The sequence below is a fragment of the Macaca thibetana genome, chromosome 11 (assembly GCF_024542745.1).
Source record: "Macaca thibetana thibetana isolate TM-01 chromosome 11, ASM2454274v1, whole genome shotgun sequence".
Lineage (NCBI taxonomy): Eukaryota > Metazoa > Chordata > Mammalia > Primates > Cercopithecidae > Macaca > Macaca thibetana.
The window spans coordinates 80,617,408-80,629,476 of record NC_065588.1 but is presented as its reverse complement, the minus strand read 5'-3'; the positions used below and the strand labels follow the sequence as shown (position 1 = coordinate 80,629,476).

Sequence of the window (12,069 nt, the reverse complement as noted above, 5' to 3'; positions counted from 1 at the left end):
AATAAAAAAATCAAAAACAGTAGATGTTGCCTTGGGTATGGTGATCAGGGAATAGTAAAGAAGTAGTAAAACTGTCCCCATTTGCTGATGATATGGTCGTTTACTTGAAAACCCTAGACTCCTCCAGAAACCTTCTAGAACTGATAAAATAATTCAGCAAATTTCCAGATACAAGATTCTACACTGCTGGTGGGAATGTAAACTAGTACAGCCACTATGGAAAACAATGTGGAGATTTTTCAAAGAAATAAAAGTAGAGCTACAGTTTGATCCAGCAATCCCACTACTGGGTATCTACCCAGAGCAAAAGAGGTCATTATTTGAAAAAAGTACTTGCACTTGCATGTTTTTAGAAGCACAATTCACAATTGCAAAATTGTGGAACCAACCCAAATGCCCATCAATCAATGAGTGGATAAATAAACTGTGATATATATATATATCACATGTGAGATATATATACACACACACATATATATATCTGTGTCACATATGTATGTGATAGTTATATATGTGATATATACAAGATATATATATCTTGACATCTGTGATATATATACACATATATATCTGTGTGTACATATATATCTGTGATATCTCTGTATATATATACACAGATACATATGTGTGTGTGTCTATATATATGTATCTGTGTATATATATAAAACATCCACAAATAATTGGAATGATCTCCAATGAGTGATTGACTAAATGAACTAGTACACCCATACATGGAATAGTACTCAGAAATTGTAAGAAAAAATCTCTATTAATACACACAGTATCCTGGAGGAATCTTTGGATAATTATGCAGAGTAAGGAAAGCCCATTCCGAAAGGGGCAGACTGTATAATTTCAATTATATAACAATCTTGAAATGACAAAATTATAGAAATGGAAAACAGGTTCATAGTTGTCAGGTATTAGGAATGGTGAGAGTAGAGTTGGGAGTGTGAGAGGAAAGTGAATGTGGCTACAAATGGCAGCCATTAAAGTTCTTTGTGGTGATGAAAATGTTCTATATCTTCACAGTATCAACATCAATTCAATATCCTGATTGTGATATAGTGCTACAGTTTTGCAGGACATTACCACTGGGGAAAACTAAGGTACATTAAATCTGTCTATATTACTTTTGTAAAATCAAATATATGTGATTCTATAATTAATTAAAAATATAGGAAGAGATACAAGGAAACAAAGTGGAAGCCAGCTTTCAAATGGAGCTTCTCAGTTACATATTCAGTCTAATTTTCAGCTGCCATTTTTTTTTTTTTTTTTTTTTTTTTTTTGAGACGGAGTCTCGCTCTGTCGCCCAGGCTGGAGTGCAGTGGCCGGATCTCAGCTCACTGCAAGCTCCGCCTCCCGGGTTCACGCCATTCTCCGGCCTCAGCCTCCCGAGTAGCTGGGACTACAGGCACCCGCCACCTCGCCCGGCTAGTTTTTTGTATTTCTTAGTAGAGACGGGGTTTCACCGTGTTATCCAGGATGGTCTCGATCTCCTGACCTCGTGATCCACCCGTCTCGGCCTCCCAAAGTGCTGGGATTACAGGCTTGAGCCACCGCGCCCGGCCGCCATTTTTTAATCCTAAGAGAGCAGAGCTCTTGTTCTCTGAATATCAACCCCTATGTTTCTGTGGGCAAGTCTTGTGTGTACTCCCTGCCATGTCTCCATTCCAAACACGCTTCTACAGTGATAACAAGAAATATATCACAGATGATGTTCTCTTCTCAATCTCTGCTGCCTCTGACGTAGCTGACCTTAGTAACATCATGAATAAACTGCTGAAGGAAAAATATGAGTTCTACACACATGTGGAGTTGATTTCCTTACTGAGGGCCAGTTTCTGCTAATTTCCTTGGTCAAACACGTGGACCTGGAGATCATCTCATCAGAAGAGATTCTGGAACTAGAGTATGTGGAGAAGTACACTGCCCACCAGCCAGAGCAATGCATATTCTATGATGACCGGAGCAGTTCAATTAAAGGGTCAGAGGAATGTAACTTGACTGGTTCTTATGATAAGACTTCTGGGTTCTGATCTTTGGAAGAGATGATGGTTGTGAGACATACAGATGCTGTGAAAAATGTGGCCTGGGTGAAAAAAGACAGTATGTCTTGCTTATTACTGAATTCTTCCATTGATTAGAGTATTGTCTTATTGGAGTAGAATTTAATGAGAAACAGGGAAAGCCCTACACTGCTGCAGAGATCATGCTGGAAATGTAGATTATATAGCTGTTGATAGCTCAGAAACTATATTTTGCAGTGGTTGATGAGATAAAATATTAAATATCTAGTTTACAGTCCCTATAGATAAAGAAGATGAAATGGGGGAATCCACAAATTGAGAAAGAAACAGAAAACAGAGCAATTGGGACTAACAAGGACTCTTTTGCTAACCCTCTCTGGCCACAAGGAAGCAATTTCCTTGGTTCTGTGGTCAAATGTTGAAAGAATCTGCAGTGCATCTTGGGACCACACAATTAGAGTGTGGGATGTTGAATTCAGCAGTCTTAACCCAACTTTGTCAGGAAATAAAGTATTGTATATTCTCTTCTCTACTTTGTAAATGTTTAGCATCTGGAAGCACAGACACACATATAAAACTGGGATCCCTAAACTAAAGATAGTTTTTTTGCTGTTGTTTTCCCCAATTTCACATACTGGGTGACATCCGTAAAATGGTCTTCTATTCAGGAACAGCAGCTGATTTCAGTATATTTAGGTGACATTGTCAAGCTGCAGAATACAAGAAGTTTTAAGGCTCCATTCTATGATCTAGCTGCTCATGAAGACAAAATTCTGAATGTAGACTGGACAAACACAGGGCTACTCCTCAGTGGAAGAGCAGACAATGAATTACATTCCTACATATATTCAGCTATCACTTCCCATGTGGGGCATGAAGGTGAATTATAATTTGATCATAGAGTTTCTTTCTATAAATATTGGTAAAGAATCATGAAATTACATTGATGCAGATTCAGAAAGCAGCCTTTTAGATTAAAGTTTATATAATAGTTTCACCCTTTATAATAGTTAACATACCACTTTTTTATTTTATAATAGAATAGTTGATGTTTAGAAAATATAAAATGTGGCCTGCATTTACTACCCTATACACACTCTTGAAAATAAACTGAGTTTTTATTTCTTTTTAAAGGTATTAATTTGAATTAAGATTTTCTTTTGAAGTTCCATAAAAGGGTACATTACAAATACAAAATAAAAAACATAAACCTTAATTTTTAAGAAAGTGTGAGGCCAGGCGCGGTGGCTCAAGCCTGTAATCCCAGCACTTTGGGAGGCCGAGACGGGCGGGCGGATCACGAGGTCAGGAGATCGAGAGACCATCCTGGCTAACACGGTGAAACCCCGTCTCTACTAAAAAATACAAAAAACTAGCCGGGCGAGGTGGCAGGCGCCTGTAGTCCCAGCTACTTAGGAGGCTGAGGCAGGAGAATGGCGTAAACCTGGGAGGCGGAGCTTGCAGTGAGCTGAGATCCGGCCACTGCACTCCAGCCTGGGCGACAGAGCGAGACTCCGTCTCAAAAAAAAAAAAAAAAAAGTGTGAGTGGTAAAGTTGTAGTACCTGTCTCCAGATCCCACATTCTTAACATTGCACTATATAGCTGTTTGCAGTGCTTTGTCCTGGCTGTTTTCAACAGTTTTTTTTTTTTTTTTTTTTTTAACATTACATTTTGTTTTGCTTTGTTTTTTTATTATCTGATACTATACTGATATTGTCTAGCATTTGTTTTTTCTTCACAGCACTGTAGCTATCTGCAATGTTTTGTCCTGGCTGTTTTCAACAGTTTTGTTTTGTTTTGTTTTTTAACATAGTATTTTGTTTTGCTTTTTAAATTATTTTTATCTGATACTATGCTGATATTGTCTAGCATTTTTTTTTTTCTAGATGTCCCTTGAAGTTAATTCCAGTACCAGACAACTATACAAAACTTCAGGATTTAATGTGTACGTGCTCTGGGAATGTTGTGGACAAAAGGGTTTCGTTCCAAAGAGTTTATGGATTTTAAATGGGGAAAAGATAAGGAAGTAGCTCCTATGTGAGCCCATGTGAGACTGTTTATGATGGTTCCCTTTCTTCAGACTCATTCATGCCAATGCTACTTCCAAAAGGGAAAATACTCTGGAAGATTGTTTGGTCTTCTAACTCAATTTATCAAAAATATTCTTAGCATTAAAAAAAAAAAAAAAAAAAAAAAAGCCCATGATAAACATTACTAGTTTCATTTGAAAAGAATGGAAAGGTAGAAAGAAACTTATGGATTCTTTCCTTTCCCAAATCAAGAGAATTGGTTGGATAAAATATCCTTTATTTTGTGAATTTTGTAATGTTCCTATCCAAGTTGGCAGGAAAGAGCAGATGGCCTTTTTCTTCTTCATTGATTTTACTGGGCAGGAGAAAATCCCAAATTACCAAAGATATGAGGGGAAAGTTTGAGAAAAATTAGAGTCAGAAAATGCAAAACCAAGATGTACTAGGTTTATCCAGAGAAACAGAACCAATAGAATGTGTGTTCATATAGAAATATATTTATTCATTCTAAATAATTGGCTCACCCAATTCTAGAGGCAGGCAAGTCCAAAATCTACAAAGTGGCCAGCAGACAAAGACACAGGAAAGAGCTGAGGTTGCAGTTTGAGTATGAAGACAGTTTATTGCAGAAATCAGCAAGAGCAGATGAAGTTTGATGACAGTCTGCTGGAAAATTTCCTCTTGCTGGAGTTTGGGGTGGTGATAGAATAGGATTTATCAAGCCTTTTTTTCTATTAAGCTTTCAGCTAATTAGATGAAACCAACTCACATTATGTAAGGTAATCTGCTTTACTCAAAGTCCAATAATTTAAATGTAAATCCCATCCAAAAGCACCTCACATAAATATCGAGAATAAAGTTGGACCAAATATCTGTGTAATGTGACCCAGCCAAGTTGACACATAAAATTAAGCATCACAGGGATAAATTACTTTAAGTTAGAGAAAAGAGCTAAATAATGAGAACACATAAGCACGTAGAGGGAAAAACACACACTGGAGTCTATCAGGGTGGGAGGTGGGAGAAGGGAGAGGATCAGAAAAAATAACTAATGGATACAGGTTTAATACCTGGTGATGAAATAATCTGTATAACAAACCCCCACATTTACCTATGTAACAAGCCTGCACATCCTGCTCATGCACCCCTGAACTTAAAAGCTAAAAAAAAAAAGAGAGAAAAGACATAAATACTGAAAAGGAAAACTGCAGAAAATTCTACTCTACTTAGGATAGTAAATTCTTAGACTGAAGGATTAAGATGAAAAGGGATTGCTAGGAATGCACAATGTCCTGTTTGTAGAAGATGCACAGAAAGATGCTTTATAGTTCTAGGGTTTAATTTTAAGCAGCAACATTATTAGCAAATCTATAAAGCTCTTATTGTGAACCAAACACTCACCTAGATATTTTATACATATTAACTGACTGAATAATTATAATAAATTAGGAAGCAGAATTTATTATCCCATTGTTACAGATGAACTATTTGTAGCATGGAGAAGTTACATAAATTGCCCAAGGTCATAAACTTAATATATCTCAGACCTGGATTTGAACCTAGGACACCTCATGTTGGAGCCTGTGTTCTTAACCACTATCTTCTAATACCTTTGATTGTTGTAGCCGAGATTTTTTCACTTGACTTTGAATTCACTGCTGTAATATTGACAGTACTAGCACAGCATGCCCTAGTTTGCTTGAGGAGAACTTGGGGTGTAAAGTCAGAATCACCATGCCTGATCCTGTTTTCCAATTTGCCAAATCAGGACAATTACTACTTGGAGTTATTAGGAATTAAAGATAAAGTAACCATCACAGTGCCTTGTACTCAATAGAATACAACAGTTTATTTCCTGTCTCTTCTTCCTGCCTTCCTTCCTGGTAACAATTTATTCCGCCTGCCTAATGTCTCTATAGATGTTTTAAGTGTTCTGAGAAAGGTGTGCATGCTATGTAAGTCAGAATTTCAAATCAAAGGGCTAGAGAACATTATGACCAGGGAATACCTGACATAGGAGTCATACATTGTTGAATGAATATGACTTAGGTTAAGACAGAATTAAAAACATGAATGGTTTAAGTGGAAAAAACAAACTCAGTTTCTCCCATTATACTCTCACAGCATGCTTCTGACACCACATGTGTGGGGATTTTTTCCACCAGGAAGCAATTAATTTTGTAGCAGAGACCAGCCAGGTGTCTTCTACTCCAATTCAATTCTGAGACTCTCTAACCTGAGATAGCATCACATCCCACAGATTGAGGACTCAGAGCCACAAGACAGCCCACATGTCAGACACTAGTAACAAATCCAGGCTTCCAGAACTTCAGACCAACTGGCTCAGCTTCAAGTTTGGTTTCCACAACCTCTTTGTCAGGTTCCGTTAATTTGCTATAGTAGCTCACAAAAAGGGAAGCAAAGAAATACGTAGGGTGAGATCTGGAAGGATCTTGAGCGCAGGAGCTTCAGTTTCCATGGAGTTGGGGTGTGCCCTGCCGACACGTGAATGAATTCCTCTTCACCTTCCTGTAAGCCTCTGTCAGTTCAGCTATCCAGAAGGTCACCGTAGCCCCTCCTCTTGGCCCTTTTCTTGAGACTTCATTGTATAGGCATGATTGAACCATGGACAACCATGTTGAAATGTGATTGGACAAAAAGGGTGTGATCTAATACTAGTAGACTGAGTGGGAAAACCCAGCAAGGTCTGCCTGTTCAGATTCTTCTTGGTATCTCTGTACAACATTCTTTCCTTCTGAGTATGGAGCAGAACCCCTTCTGAAATTAGTCTATGACTTACAATCAGGCAAGGTGGGTCAGAGAATATCTTGATGGCCAGCTCCAAGACATAAAGGCAAGGGAAGAATATATTTTAAGCTTCTATGGACAGCCTTGGCTAGAAAAAGGAGCAGGTGAAAGGAGGGCAGGAGAAGGTCAGAGAGATTCTGTTTTCTGAGTCTTGTTTCTAAGGCCTAAAGTACCCCAACATTATAACCAGAGACTTTTACCTTTATCGCTAAGAGTCTGTTCCAAAGTTGCTTCAGGAATCAAAGACAAAAGATACTTTAACAAAAGATATCATTTTAGTCACTTAGTAAATAACAAGGACTATGGGGTTATGAGATGGAAACCATGGAAGAAAATCAATACACACATATATATATTTCGTATGGTATAAGATGAAGAAAAACATTATTTCTTTTTTAACTTGCAGAATCCTTACCTCTTCCTTAAAGTAAGGAATAATGTGATATTATAGGCTTTTGTTTATGGTTAAGTTAACATAAAATTTGCTTTGTAAATACAGCAAAGGATTTAACCCAAAAGGTTAAACCTAATTATGTCAATATATTTTACATTCCAGAGATTGACCCTAATTATGTCATATTTATTTTACATTTCAAAGAATTTTTTAAATTTTATTACACTTAAGCATATATATAAGCTTACATATACATACACTATGTTTAGATAGATATGTAGGTAGGTACATAGATAGATAATTATCTTTAGATTAGTACCCAACAGTGGGATTTTTATTCCTTATCTGTTTGAAAGCAGGTTCTAAAAAAAAAAAAAAAAAAAAAAAAAAAAATTGGCAAGACTGGAGCCATTTTCACCTAAAAATGCTTCTCAATTTTTTCTTGACTGTCATTTTTTCTTCTAAATCTAAAGCCAAGCTGATAATTTATTTTTAATAAGAATGCTATTTATTTCAACTAGATTTTTCATAGTACTTAGCATAACTGTATATAATCACGGATTTATAAATTTTTCATTTCTTTTTTTCTAGATGGATTTTTATCTTTGATTATATTAATAAGATAAAAACTGAAATCTAAGATAACATCAATGAAATTATCCTATTTAAAACAAATTACTTTTCTTTACTATGTTATTTGGAAGCAGCCTTTCCTTCTGTTTGATTTAATTTGAACTTGATTTATTGATAAATTTCCTTAAAATTTCTGACATATGGATACACGATCTCTTATTTCATCAATGAGTTAGGATCATCACAGTAGATTTCTGGAAAATAGTTGTGTATATATGCCTAAAGTACCCTATTGTCTACAATTTCTCTTACTGGCTTTTAATTCTTTATGCCTTTAACCCCTGTATATGTCTATCACGGTTAATGCAGACATTCCACAACAATTTATTTTTCTTCTCAGTTAAAAGGAGATTTTTGTTTGGTTTGGATTGTTGTTGTTGTTGTTACAAGGAACAAAAACTTACTCAAATAAGCTCAAGCTAGTGTTTTTTTAATGTGCCACTCTGGTCCCACAGACACCCATAGACAGATCAAGATATATCCAGACCTCCCATAGAGTGCAAGTGGGAACTTGAAAGCCATTAGGATGGATATTTCTATTTATCATGGACCAGAAGTTCTTTCCATCATTAGATGTCCGTTCCTTTCTGTGTGCCTGAATCATTTTGTTTTTTTAATTTACTGCTGAATCTGAAAAGTTAACAGACTTAGTCTCATGGCTTCCAAATTCTAAATTTCTAAATGGTAAATCTATTGCCCTAACTCATATTTTGATTAGAGCTTCAAAAGTCATAGGAAATGCTGCAACCTACATCTTCTCCATACTTAACATCAAAAGAGTTATGTCCTATATATTTTAAATATACATCAATTGTATCTGTTCCTCTCTTGTCATGATTATGGGGGTTTCTCTATTTTAGAACCCCCTTGCCTCTAGCTCAACTTTTATGGTGCCTTCTACCTGATGCCATTGCCTACAACTTTTAACTGATTTCATTGCATTTTCCAGGACACCATGAGTGTGCTTTTCCTAACTGTTGGGAATGAGGACTATCTGCCTGTAGGATATTGATGAGAATAATGGAGAATAGTAAGGAAGAATGAAAAATCATGGACTGTGGAATCAGGTAGACCAGATTTGTAATCTTGGCTCTTTCAATGAGTTATTTATCACTATGAAATTCGCTTAACTTCTAAAAAGCTCTAAGTTCTTAATCTGAAAAATGTGTGGATTTTTGCAGTTAAAATAGAACGTAAAATAGAATTATTCAAGAATAGGACAAGAAACCTGATAAAATGGAATGTTTTTTCATGAATACATGAATACCCGAGAACCCAGAAACTAGTCTGATTCTTGATGTAATAACTAAGAATTATCCTATGTCAGCACACTCCGAATAGTTTCAAAATGTGTCCTTCAGTAATTTTATAGTTGATATTTCACATAATTATTATTTTACAACCTATTCTTCTCACAGTATTATTTGGACATGCAAATGAGACCTAATTACTAAATAGGACAAAATTATTATAGATATTTATATTAAAATACTATATTTAAGGGTGCTGGAATGCTACTGGGGCTAACTTCTGTATCTGCTTATCATTTTCTAAAAAAGTACTTTGAACCTACAATGAAAATACAGCTACATTCCGGGTTTTTCCAGTGTGGATATGTTTTGTGCTATTTGTAGCATCTGAACAGTAATACGTGTGTGGTTAGAGAAAATTCTAGTGGCTGTCACCAGTGGGAAAGGTGGTGTAGAGGAAATTAACTTGAAGCAAGGAAATAATAACAGCCTGAAACATGGATTTTCATTTTTATTTAGACAGTAATGTTCCCAGTCAATAATAGCATTTGAGGTGCCATTTATTTGAGATTTGGTTTCAACAAAGTTCCCAATTGCAGATGTTATTAATTTCCCTCAGAAACCACAGACTACCACATATTGCATAATGTTTGATTTATCTCTTTCAGAATATCGCACAGAATTTTATTTTCACTGGGGAAAAAGCAAAATAGAAAAACCATAAAAAAATGATTACTGTGAAAACTGGGTATTCTTTACTTTGGTTGTAAAACTTTGGTTTTAATATCAAAATTAAATTTTATAGGAACCCAAACCTAAAAACACAAAGCTGAAAAACAAATTATACTTAGCCATTTAAGCTCCCATGTCTTGTGCCCTACATATTACTTACCCAATTTATATTATCAATTTCAAGATATAACATTTAGCAATTAATAGCTGAGAAAGAGTAATGGTACTCAAAGTTTAAAATAAGGCAACTTAAAATGTATACAGTAGAAATGTTTAGAATGATTTCTTAAAACTTCATTTTTTAATAGCAAGTTTTTATTTACATGTCCATAAGAATCCATGTTTTTCAGAAAAGCCAGGGTCTCTGTCATTCCTCAATACTAAAGTCACATTTCTGTGTGTTACCATCTCCATTCAACTGTGTCTAGCTGTCCCTGGACCAGGCTTATGTCTAGGCTAGACAACTAAGCAGCTAGCACATTTAAATAATACAAATTGGCCTTCTAGCCCTTAGGTGAAATCAAACTGACCCAAACTGATATGACTGCTATCACCTAAGGAATGGAAAGATACTGAAAAAATAGCCTCAGGTAATCTGCATCACACAATTAGAATTCTGGAATGATGGACTGAGTCTATGAAAAGAGAAATTCCTCCTGTCCTTCAAGGTAGTTCTGTATAATGCAGTGGAAATATATAATGTCCTCATATTAAAAGGGAGATATCACTTAAGAGTTTTTCTATGTAAAGTTGGAGTGACTATATATCCCCCTAAATCAAGCTTCAAATGAAAGAAAATGTCCAGTGGAAAGAGAAGTTGCTTAGCACAAATCCATCAAAGCGAGATCAAAATCCAGACGGGAAAGGGATTTTTAAATACCATAAATGGTGTAGAAAGAGTTGTCAGACAACTCTTGGGAGGTATTGGGAAGTCCTTACATACCTTTTTGCCATAATTGGAAATGTATGAACTATGAAAAAGGATAGGTTGTGACAGAAGAATTCAGTGAGAAAAAATATATATATAACGGAAATTATAGCAGCAAAAAAGATTGTGAGAAAATCTTACAACAACACCAAAAGAAAGATTCAGTATAATTTCTCCTGGTCTTGGTTTACTTAAACTCTATAGTGAGTGAGCAACTGAGCAAGCGAGAATGGCAACAGATATATAAAAGAAAATTTAAATTTTAAAAATTCCATAATAGGCAAGTGAAAGAGTTAAGAATGCCTAGGGAATTAGAGAAATCTAGATAGTGACTAGCATCTTTTGAGATGTATAACTTAGTCCTTGAAGAACTAAAATATTTTACTTGCACTGTTGAAGTTAACCACCAAGAGAGTATAATCTTTCTGGGATTATGATTTGTCTGAATAATAAACTATTGAAAGAGATGCAAAAGTAAAACATATAATATTGTGTCACTTCATCTATCTCTCCTATGATTTTACTGGGCCCTTATAATTGGTTATAATTCACATTTTTAGTGTATCAACTTGGTCTGAATATATTTATTATATCGGGTTGGCAGTAATGTTAAGTATTTAGACTGGATGGTAAGCCACACCACTATCTCTCATTTCACATAAAATTTTAGATTGTACATACATAAGGGAAAATGTAATTCACATTAATGTAGACTATTCCATGCCTAATTTTCAAGTTTATAGCCAAATGACACTGCTAATAAACCCTTTGTTTACTTCTGTTTAACCAAGTGGTCTTCCATTTATTAATTATACAAATGTTACTTTAGAAGTATTACAGATTTCAAGTCTGCTTTTTGAACTCTGGATTTCTTATTGAAAATAAATATATCTGCTTATTTCCCTTTTTAAGAGTGTGAAAAATAATATCTATATCTATATCTATCTATCTATATATACACACAGACACACAACAGTGCATACAATTGTATAATGCAACATATCGCATAACTGAAATCAATGCCATGTAATCACCATCTAGGTTGGAAAGAAAATTGCACCTCTCCAGAAATCCCTCATGATTTCTTGTCTAAACACATATCCTCTCTCAGGAGTAACAACCCTTCTAACTTTTATGGTAATTGGCTTTTACTTTTCTTTGTATTTTTACCACCAATATGTGTGCCCGAAAGATCTACAAATAACACGTATGATGGCTTTGATGGTAATTACTTTTTTGTTTTTATTCTAGTTTTACTGC

The 12,069-nt window shown here is 35.3% G+C and overlaps 1 pseudogene; it reads left to right on the top strand.

Moving 5' to 3' along the window:
* The first annotated feature begins 1,665 nt into the window (after nt 1–1,665).
* On the top strand, nt 1,666–2,923 carry LOC126931640 (ribosome biogenesis protein WDR12-like; annotated as a pseudogene).
* The last annotated feature ends 9,146 nt before the right edge of the window (nt 2,924–12,069 follow it).